The 11,040-nt window shown below is 35.8% G+C and overlaps 1 long non-coding RNA gene across 1 annotated transcript; it reads right to left on the minus strand.

The window, feature by feature from the left end:
- Positions 1 to 285: 285 nt before the first annotated feature.
- Positions 286 to 5,295, minus strand: LOC137855263 (uncharacterized). The gene is made up of 4 exons (XR_011095649.1): positions 5,155 to 5,295; positions 3,857 to 3,977; positions 2,139 to 2,222; positions 286 to 1,366 (listed from the first exon to the last, which is right to left on the minus strand). It is a non-coding gene; the product is annotated as an uncharacterized lncRNA (long non-coding RNA).
- Positions 5,296 to 11,040: the final 5,745 nt, after the last annotated feature.

Below are 11,040 nucleotides of genomic sequence, written 5' to 3' on the forward strand. Positions count from 1 at the left end.
TTATTTATAGTTTTAAAATTTAACAACATGTGTACCTGGACTCAACATTTTAAATGTTGCTAAATTTCATTGATTTTTTTTTTTTTTCAGTTTGATTTAGCTGAATTCATGACAAATCAAATTTGTGTCTTTGTTGGCAGGTGTTACACTGTACTAAAAGTGGGCAGATAGATTCAAGCTTTCAAAAATAAGTACTGCTGTGATAAAACTGATGTTTCCAAAACTGATGCATTGTGCTCAAGCACATGTACAAAGAATGCTGTTTTGGAGAAAAACAAACAAACAAACAAACAAACAAAATCTGTTAAATCTGTAAATCTACCTGTCAGGAAATAGCTAAGTATGCAACCCCTAAGGGTAACTTCACCTCCATAGTTTGGGATGCAAGTAAGTATCATTTTATCTAAGCATTTCACAAAAGATTTAAACAAGTTACTGGAGTAATTATTTAAGCAAGTGCAGCAAATAATCACTAAGAAAGTTGGGGAAAATTATAGTGTGAAGCAAGGCTTAAGGGAAAGCAAATATGACTGTTTTAAAAACAGCTTCCATACCTAATTGGAATTGATAGATATGCTAGAGAAGGCAAGGTCAGATTCAAATTGGGAGAGTAAGAAAAGACTGAGCTGGCATGGCAGGCTTCCATTTTGTCCATCACCCTGAATATATGTGTTTTGTTTTGTTTTGACATTAGGGCCATTGCAGGAACAGGAAGGGAAATGTGCAGATTTCAAGAGAGATTTATTATTTTTTATGCAATAAGATATGCAAGAAATAGTAAGTGGGAAATACACAATGTTTTTTCCAAGTTATCCATACAGTCTTTCAAGGGAGACACTCCACACTTGCAGTAAATGATAGTTTTAATGAATGAAGCTTATTGTGGATCAAATGTGCAGTTATTAAAGCTGAAAATTTGAATATAAATGGATTGCAGTGATGTTGCAGTAATAGCTTAAAAGGAGAGGGTGAATGAGCATTTTAAGTTAAAGATGCTCTGAAGTGCCAGACCTATGGGAGGTGAAGAACTCTATCGTTCACCCACAGTATAAACCAGGATTACAGGAATATTATTATTTTAACCCCTTGGCTGCTCCATGAACATCTGTGTAGAATTCATCCACTGCCTTCTGAACACATCACGCACACTCATGTCTCCACAGATCTGAGTGCAATGCTAACAACATTGATTCATTGTTGTGGTGATTATACTCAATGCAGAAAAAAATTAACCTTGAAAAACAGTAAATTTACTTTCCTTCAAAATCTTTGTACCACATACAGATGTTAATTATTTCCTATACTATTTCTGTCGGTTAGGTGAAGGATCCATGTGTGCCTTCCATGACCCCAGCTAGGTAGTTAGCTGCAACAGAGAAACAGGACTTCAGAGGGAGTTGCTAACCTTCACTGAATAGCCTGTCAGCTAGAGAATGATACAAAGCACCTTCAAAAGGTCCCCTAAGTAATGAGCACTAAGGAGGGTTATAATGGGCCCATCATTAGCTTCAGCTAATATTTTGACCTAATGCCCACATATACTACAGGTGTCATGCAGGGCCACCATAGGATTAATCTCCAGGATGTTTTGTGGTTATATGATGACAACACTTTTCTTCAGCATATTCCCAGCTTGTAAGCCTTTATATGCATTTTATATAATGCACGTCCATTACAACTTCTTGCTTATATTTATTATTTTTTTCATCTTCAGTTACTTATGATGACCAATGAGTCAAGTACATACCCATACAAAAGAGAAAAATAAGTGGCAAGGCACTAAAAGTTAACAAGGATGTAACAAAATACAAATACACCAGGGAAACTGTTTTTTCCTCCTCTTGCTGTGTGTTTTTTCCTTCCACTGATTTAATCTTGGTACTGCTTACAACTGTGAAAAGGATCAAGACTCGTGCCCTTCACTTCTGTGTAGGCTTTTATAGATATTCTGTAAACTCATCTCCTGCCTTCAGTGACGGTCTTTATTTTATTATAAATAGTTTATTTTGGTCTTTCCATCAGTGTATCTGTTTTCAACTTTATCAAACTTATTCACTTATTCACTCAAGATGTTAGTCATTCTTGCCTTTGTTCTTGATAGTTAAGGATTCTAACCATTACAGTTGTTAAAGACTCACCTTCTCAGATTTTATATCTTTCCTTGCTTCCTTGTTAGTTGTTTCTTTTTATCACTTCCTAAAGAACAGCAGTCACTTTGTAAGCTGAAACGAGTGAATGCTAATATTATTCATATTTCTCAGCCACATTTAGGAAAAAAAAAATCATATGATTCCAGTTGTCTGCACTCCTCTCCACATGGTGTAGACAGTTATATATTATTAACCTATGCAGTCAAGCTGCTGAGCGAATTTCATGTGACTATAATCTGGCAGTCATAGTGTAGAATGCATCAATTATAAAAAGACAATTCAAACACATTTGCCAAGTAATACCAAATACACATCAGAATTTTATGATCAGCTCATTTAGTAACAGGATATTTAATATAATAAGGAGGCAATCTTTAACTGGTAAGTATCTGCTTTTGATTTTTTTTACACACATACATAACACACCCCAGTAAGATTTTGTATTCTCTTATCACTTATATTAAAAACACGCACACACAAAATGCTGGGTATTTAAACTTACCCTCCCCCCAACAAAAAACACACACAGAAAAACTACCAAAGAATATGAGCTCATGTTCCAACATCAGTTTATTGAAGCAAAAACTTCTAAACTTATTATTATTTTTTATTATTATTATTATTATTATTTACAAATGACACAAACTGGGCTACAGTTTCAATTTATCTTTTAAAATGAAAGCTTACTCTCAACTTATCTACATTTTCATGTAGACTATTTTAAATTAAATAACCGTAGATGAACACAGGGTACATTTTGTTTTCCTGCAGGAATTTATCAAGAGACAATAATGTAATTCATAGGGAAACACTAGATGTCAGTTTAAAATTAGGATTACCAAAGTTTACTGCATTTTTGAATACCTTTACAATTAACATTTAGGTTAGCTCCATGTTTGATGCTGGAATACTTGCTAAAAGTGGATTCTAAATAGCCCTGCCAATTTAGATTATTAACTTATTAAAGGCCCTATTATTCTGAGAAGTTGAATAATGTTAAACTCTAAAAGACCATTGCAAATAATTTCATTCATTGAGAGATGGCACTTACCAGAGAAGAGAAAAGAAAGTATTTTGGATGACATTTAACTTGACTTCATTTGGGCACAAGACCTTGAAATTCTCATAGCTTACTGAGTACAAATTAATGTTTTGTTAATGTTTTATTTTTTTTCTTTTTTTCCTTCTTTTTTTTTTTCCCCTTTCTTAATTGAGTTATTTTCAGAGACATTCAAGCACTCTCAGTGCAGTCTTTTTTCTTTAAAAAAAATAATCAAAAGAATGAAAACTTTTCTTGAGACCAAGCTATTCAGTGCTTAAAATGATAAAATCTGGTCAATCCATGTTTGTTGTTTTTTTCTCTATAGCCACTAAAAATAAATCCTTCAGGAGAACATTTCTTTAGGTCACTTTTTCATTATTTCCAGAGGCAAAAGCTGGCAAGGCAATTTATAATTCAATTTTTGCTAAATCCACAACACCTAATATATATGTCAGGCATTTCAACGGCAGGGTACTTTGGGGATAGGTGATAAATTGTACTGATTATAAGTGCAAGCTGTTCTTCCAAAACATCATATCAAAAAGAAGGCAAGTATTATTAGGAGAATGTAATGTATCTTTAGAATGTCCAGAAACATAAGAGATAATCACTTCATGTAAATATATTCTCCCTTGAGTTTTACAGCTAAATATTAAGGTCTTACCATGTTTTTGATATCACTCATCTGGAGGGAGGGACCATCATGGGTTGGTAGTCTTTCAGCAGCCGCATAGCTCTTAGGCCTGCAATAATTCATTTCTCCCAAAAAGGGCTTACTATGAAACCTGAAACATGGTCATAATAATTTTCTGACTATGTTGGGGTATGTGAAAAGTATAAATATTATTTTATCATATAATCTCCCCTGATCTTTTAAACATCCTTTCAATGTTTCCATGTATTTTCCTGTGAGATACACGAGATAACTGTTTATCGATACCACTGAGCACTAACAAAAAGCTCTTCAAATTCAGCTTGAATGTCAACCTAATGTGAAACCAGGGAAAAAGACAATGCGTCTTGGGATCTTTACTCTTAGTTTCTGCTTTTTTAAAAGTAAAACTTCATGGAAAAAATACATTAATCTTACAAAGATGAAATTGATATATCAAGTACAAACAGTGAGAACCAAAAAGTAGTTAAATGAAATTGGATAGTTAAGGTTAGCCAGCACAATGCAAACCTTTTCACCTCTATGTTGTTGGTCTGAATTTAGCTTGGCTGGTTTTGACTTAACTGCTCTGCAGATGCTCCTTGTTTGTCTTGCCAACCATAATCTGTATCCTGCTCAGACTCTCTGAGGAGATGACTGTTTTTGTGTCCATGGTATTGATTTAGGACCCATCCTATTCTATCATCCTGTTTTAGGCATATTTCCTTCTCTTCAGCATCTCAGGAAATTATTTCCTTGCTTTAAGAGTGGGCAACCTTTATTCATTTTTCTAAAAGACCTAAAATTAATATTAAAGGCAAGAAAAGCACATAAAAACAAATTATATATCTAATATTAGGTAAAGTCTCAGTAATAAAAGCAATAAGGCTTAAAGTAGGAAAAGATGGTTCAAACAACTGTTTTGTCCAGCTTCTATTGGTTACTTTTATTTCTCATTTTCTTCCAAACTGTGTCCTATGCCTTCTTAAATGTTTTTCTGGTAATATCTGAAATACACTCAAGTCAGTATTCCAGGTAGTAAAAATGCTTCCTGTCAAATGCTTTTCAATCATATTTTTCTACTAGAATCTTGATTTTGCTTTGCATCCACAATTTAATCAATTCTTTGTAGAGGAAGGAGAATTTCCACTGTAAAACAGAAGTTCCCTCTCAGTTGCTACCAGTTCAGAAAAAAAAATAAACATAAATCAATAGGTTGTTAACTTTCTCAACAGCATGTTTCAAAATTTTGAAAACATCAATCTTCTTTCATATTTTTAATGAAAATATTTTGTACATTTTAGTATTACCTGACTCCATCAGCCTGCTTTTAAAGCCTGCTGAGCCTTGCATAAAACAATACTGCAGTAAAAATGAGGACTGAAAGTGAAGGAAGGAAAAAAAACCACTACTCTCCTTCTGAAAGAGACTTTCAGACCAGCAGCTTAAGGGAAATTAATGCAGAGAAGATATTTTTCCCTCTTTTGCAGCAATAACTACCCACACCTGATAAATACTCCCCCTCCCAAACCCACCTGCCAACTCTTAGTTTTGTCTTTTTTGTAGCACCTAAACTCATTTAATGAAGAAGATGAACAAAAGTGGAAAACAAATGATTACTCATGAGCCAGACCAGCTTAGTGTGCACACTTGTCTGAAAGACTGATGAGATAATACCTGCAAAAGAATGGTCTGCTCTGACAGGAAAAGGAGAACCAATGTATCCAGAACACCCAATAGCTCATCTGGCAGTAAACGAGGGGTCAAAATGTCAATCTTCCAGTCCTGCCCCTTGTGGTGTTAGAAATCTATTAAAGTACTAACATCTATTCAATCGTATTATAGGCATTTTACTAACATGGATGGAAAATTAAAAATAGATGGAGGTACAGAAAACAAACAGGCATTCTTAAAGGAAAAATGAAACACAGTTGGTGAAAGTTGGAAAAATGCACTAGAAAAAAAAGTCAGTGAGAAATATAGAAACTAACATAAGGCAGGGAGAGGTGCTTGAAGATAGATGAAGAAATAGCAAAAAAAAAATAAAACAAGGAAGAATCATGAAGGTGTTTACTGTCTTATTTTAGTCTTTCCTTTGGAGATTGAAAAATAATTTCTTAAAAAATGTGGTAAGTGTGGCTGAGAATTGCCTGCTTGTGATTGATGATACCAGGCAGGCATGGTTTCTGTTTGGCTACAATTCTTGGGCACAGAAGAACACTGTATTATAATACCCTGCTAGATAAAGACATGCTGAAATTCGTAAGGCTGTTAGTTGAACCTAATCTCACGCTGGCAAAAGCTGTTACTACAGCAAGCCAGATTGAATCAGCTATTAATAATGCAAAGATGTCATTGCTTCCCAAAAGAGATTCTTAGCACAGCTTGTAGAAGAGATTAATAATATTCATGTTATTAGAAGCAGACCTAAACAGAGACATTGTCTACTGTGTGAGTAGAAAGGCTTTTCTATTACCTAAATGGCTTTTGAAAGACTAAAGAAAGGATCCAGGCTGTAGGAGTTAAATTACCTCATATTTTCCTCTCAATTTTCCATTAAAATTTAAAATTTGGGTTTTCATTTAGATAAAATTCTTATGGATACATCTTGGCTTTGAACAACATAGTGGAGAAGCAGGTAATTTTTTTAGAGTGAATGTTTACTTTAGGACATATTTGCTTATGCCCTGATGACACATTAATGGGCTTGTTAGAGACCCTATGACTTTAATGGGCCAGGATTGAGGCTGGTGTGTAAATATCGTCAAGCCAGGGTAAAAAGCATAGTTTTCAACCTTCTGAAATAAGAGAAGACTTTTGGTGCAGATATCAAAGTTATGACTTTACATTGTTCCTTCTTATCTTCCTAGATTTTCTTTATTTATTTCCAGGGTTTATTAGTTAACCTGTGGATTTTGGAGACAGTATCTTACACTTTCTACTCTTGTGAGTGAATTTCTGCATGAAAAATTTGAACCACTGTCATAGTGTTTCTAAGTGGAAAGGGTTGAGGAAGATAGGAAGAGCAGCATGTTTTTATGAGCGTGATGGACCATGAGGCCAGGAAAAGGCCTCAATACCTCGAACTTGGTATTGAGATATAATCAACTATTTTCAAAATAAATGTAAATATAGCCCCTTCTTAATGTGATAATTATTAAGCAGAGTCTTAAAACTGTTGTTAGCCCTTTATGAATGAGATTAAGAAAGGTAATTTGAGTCCTCACACAAGGGCTTTTCACACAGGGCCCAAACTTGAGGCAGTCCCCTACTTACAAGTGTCTGTCTCTGTGCTTAAGAGTAACTTAAAAAAAAATAAAAAATAGTCCTTTTCCCTCATCTTCATAAAGATGAATAGAACATAGCTATGACTTTCTAAAGACTTAACAGAAACATCCTGTTGGGCGCATTGTTTCTTTAAGAGGTGCTGATATAACATAAGAAACACAATTTGCTTTTTAGTTATTTCAAAGGTTTCTGTGATAGGTATTCCTCCTGGTTTTCCTCCTGCTACTGGGTGTTGAGGAAAAAATAGGCACGTGTCCATTTGCATACAGAACAGCAGGTAGTTCCCTATAAGATGCTTCCACTGCTTTGTTACAAAAACCGTTTATTTAGAGTTGAGTTTTTTGTAAGAAACATTTCAGAGATGGCTGCCACTGAAGGGGTGCAATCACAAAAAGATTACAGGACTGCAATTTTATGATGCTGAGGGAATTTTAGTGAAGTTAAATAAATAGAGTTCTTGGGCAAATGGAAGTCAAACTTTCAATTATTCTAAAATAGATTCTGGCTCATTCGATCTAGCTGACACTTTGATGTGTTTAAATCTTTGCAGACACTATGTAAGAACTGAAACAAGGCCAACTACACCCCCTCTGCTCTTGCAAATGTAGAAGCAGAGATATCTAAACAGTAAGAGGACCAGCTCTTTCAAGAAGGAAATTTGTAAAGATAACATGAACAGTGGCTGTCATTAAAAGTCAAATGACTACTTTTAGATGTTGTTGGTGAGGGTTATCAGAAGGCAAATATGGCACATTAGATTATGCAACTTCATTCCAGGGTTTTGCTGTGTTTTCCTGTCTTAAGAAGAGCACCTTGTGCTTCTTGATAAAACAAAGACCTGATTCAGCACAAAAAAAAAAAAAAAAAAAAAAAAAAAAAAAAAAAAAAAAAGAGAGAGAGAGAGAAAGGCAACACACATAGTAATAAAATGTATTTGTTTTACTGTATTTCAACAGCAATTCCATAATCAGAGGTAACTTCTAAAGCATAAACATTTATCATTCCTACAGCTAATATCTTAAAACTGAACATCCATAGCAGTACTTTTACAATAATCAATACAAATCATTTATGCATCATGGTATTTACAAGATACAAAACCAAAAATTGTGCTCTCAACAACTTTTTTTTTTTTTTTTTTTTTCCTGAACTGGGCACAGAAAACCCAGGAAACATGAGGAAACCCAAAGATAGTGTAATTGTAGCACTTGGTTTTAATTAAAAACTTTTTTAGACCTTATGCCACATGGTACTTTAATATATTATCAGAATAGAGGAACAGAGTAGAAATTTTACTACAGCTTGGTAATCCGATATTCAAGGCAGTACAGTGAAGAGGAGACCAAACAAACAATAAATAGGTGGGCTTTGAAGTTCAGGTGAGATTCCTTCAGTAAAATCAGAATGATGACAATTCATAGCATAGGATTCCAGAAACTGACATAATGCTCTGTAAGGACAATTAACCCTTTATTTTGTTTCATAACAGTATTATTCTGAGTGTATAAAACATCAGGAAGAGCTGCTTGCTACATTTAAAAGGACATCAAGTAATGAAAAATTAAGTCTTTCCTGAAGAAAATGAAATGTTAGTTGTTTGTCAAATGAAGGTACTATATGTATCTTGCAGGTTTGTTTGTTTGTTTGTTTGTTTGTTTTCCACTTTGCATTTCCACACAGCCTGTAATGTTCTGCATTATTGTCCTAAGCAGAATTTACTGATTGCAAATGAAGCGGTAATAACAAAATCTGTGATTCACCAAGGGCTGGTGAATAGCATGAAATTCTAACTCATTCTATAAATATACCATTAAATGATAAAGGATTCTAGCCAAATAAAGTTCTGTCTGGTGGATTTCCAAGTAGATAGAAAGGTGGATCAGCTGAAAAAAGTTGTTATCTGAAAAAGGATTGACTTCCAAGGTTGCCTGTGAAATAGCTTTAGCCATGAAATACGTGCTAGAACAAGAAAGGAAAACCACCAGATGACAAAAAGGGATGGATAAAGTGTGTGACACAACAAAACAAAAAGCTTTCCTTATAACTCCATTGTCATAACATATTCTTCCACTGGGTCCGTGAACAAAACACTTCACAGGAAGTGCAATGCAAGAGCAGGAGGTCGGCGAAAGTTGTAGATGTGGAAGTAAATGCAGCTGCTGTAGATAGAAAATGAGAGGTTCAGAATGGGATATACAGCAAAGAGCTGTGCATAGGAGCAGCACTGGATAGTGTGCTGAGCATAGGAGAGAAAAGAAGATGGGAATGAGCAATTTTGGGACTAAGCTGAGCTGGGTATAATTGAATTCTAGGAAACTAACTAAGAAAAAAATGATGTCACTCTTTTTACATTGCAAAAATGTAGTCTAGCATACCCTGGTGATGGGGAGTACAGATATAGTGATAGGTCCAGGAGAGCTATGCTTGAGGTTAACTGAATGCCTAACATGTGTGTCCAAGTGGGAGGAAGCTGTGGTGAGACAAGAAATGAGAGAAATAATTCATTTAGTGTCTGGCATGATGACTGTGAATTTCTTTAAAGATGATTTCTGTATATTGTTTAGGTTTGTGTGCTTTCGTGTCTTTCTTTACTGCTGCTACAAAGAAGTACATCTCTTTGCTAGGACTAAATTATGATCACTTCAGTTTTGTGACTATTAATCAAGGGAAGGCATTTGCAAGCCTTTCCCAGCCACATATCCTTTGAGGGTTTTGAAAGCTATAGAATGCAGTTTGTTATCTGTCATTACAAGGCTGTGCCAAGTTCCATGATGCAGTGAAAGCTCAGTCATATGCTGCAGCTGACACTTTCCCACTGACCTCAGCTTGTTACACTGCATAAACAGAAGCTATTACAAGTCTATATGGTTCTTGGAGCAGTGTTATGCTGAAAGCTGAAAGCGGCACAAGAAAGTTTTTCACATTTGTACAAGGTTCAAAGCGAACAATGTGCTTTTTTGGTCACATAAACAGATGAGACTGTCATATCCTCAGTTCACCTCATAAATAAACACCAGGCGTAGAGGATTGCTGTATAAGGCTGCAGTTCAAAAGGACTGAAATCTGACAGCAGACACTGCCTCTCCTCGACAAGCACACCTTTAACCATGCTTACTCGTTGGTATGTTTTGCTTTGATATGTGTCCATCTGCTCGGTGAATCAGCACCCAGACTTTCAGCCAAAAGCTCACAAGGGGAAGTTACTGAGGCAAAGGACAAGGAAATAATCATTGTGCATGACCTGGCAGCAACATGGCAGGTTCTGAGAGAAGATGCAGACCTAGGAGCAGGCAATGGGGGTGGAGGCCTGTCACAAACCTTGCCTGGGTTGGTGGCATAAGTCAGGGAAGGAGATTGAAAGGAACAGGTTGCAGGCTCCAGGGAGCCACCAGAGATCTGGAGGTGGCAGTGAGCAAGGGGTTTGTTTTGTTTCCCACTCCACCTTGGCAGTAAATGAGAAGGACTGGAGAAATAAAGCTGGGATTTATTGGGAGGGAGCAGATTTACTAGGAACTCGTGGGCAGGGGCACACTAACCTTCTGCTCCTTCTTTGAGCTGATCTGATTTTGGAGTCCATGGCTCTTCTCCTCCCTGTCTGTTCACTCAGGATCTACAAAATAGATGGTGGGGCCATTGCACCCTTTGCTTCAGTTCCTCCTTGCCCCCCTATGATTTGCCAATGTAAACAACTGCTTACTTTTACCTAAACCAAAACTCAGGTCTGCCTCTAATCATGTTGGGTGACTGCTGACACGTGTAGAGTTTGATATTTTGATTATATTATATGTCCGTGATAATACTTCATTACAATTATGTCCTTGGCTATAATTCTTTCAACACAGTCACTTTTGTACAGCCCTTTGAGTTACAGGATAGGCTTGTAATGCCAAGCTTTGCAGTGATGATCA

Source organism: Anas acuta, chromosome 4 (assembly GCF_963932015.1).
Source record: "Anas acuta chromosome 4, bAnaAcu1.1, whole genome shotgun sequence".
NCBI lineage: Eukaryota > Metazoa > Chordata > Aves > Anseriformes > Anatidae > Anas > Anas acuta.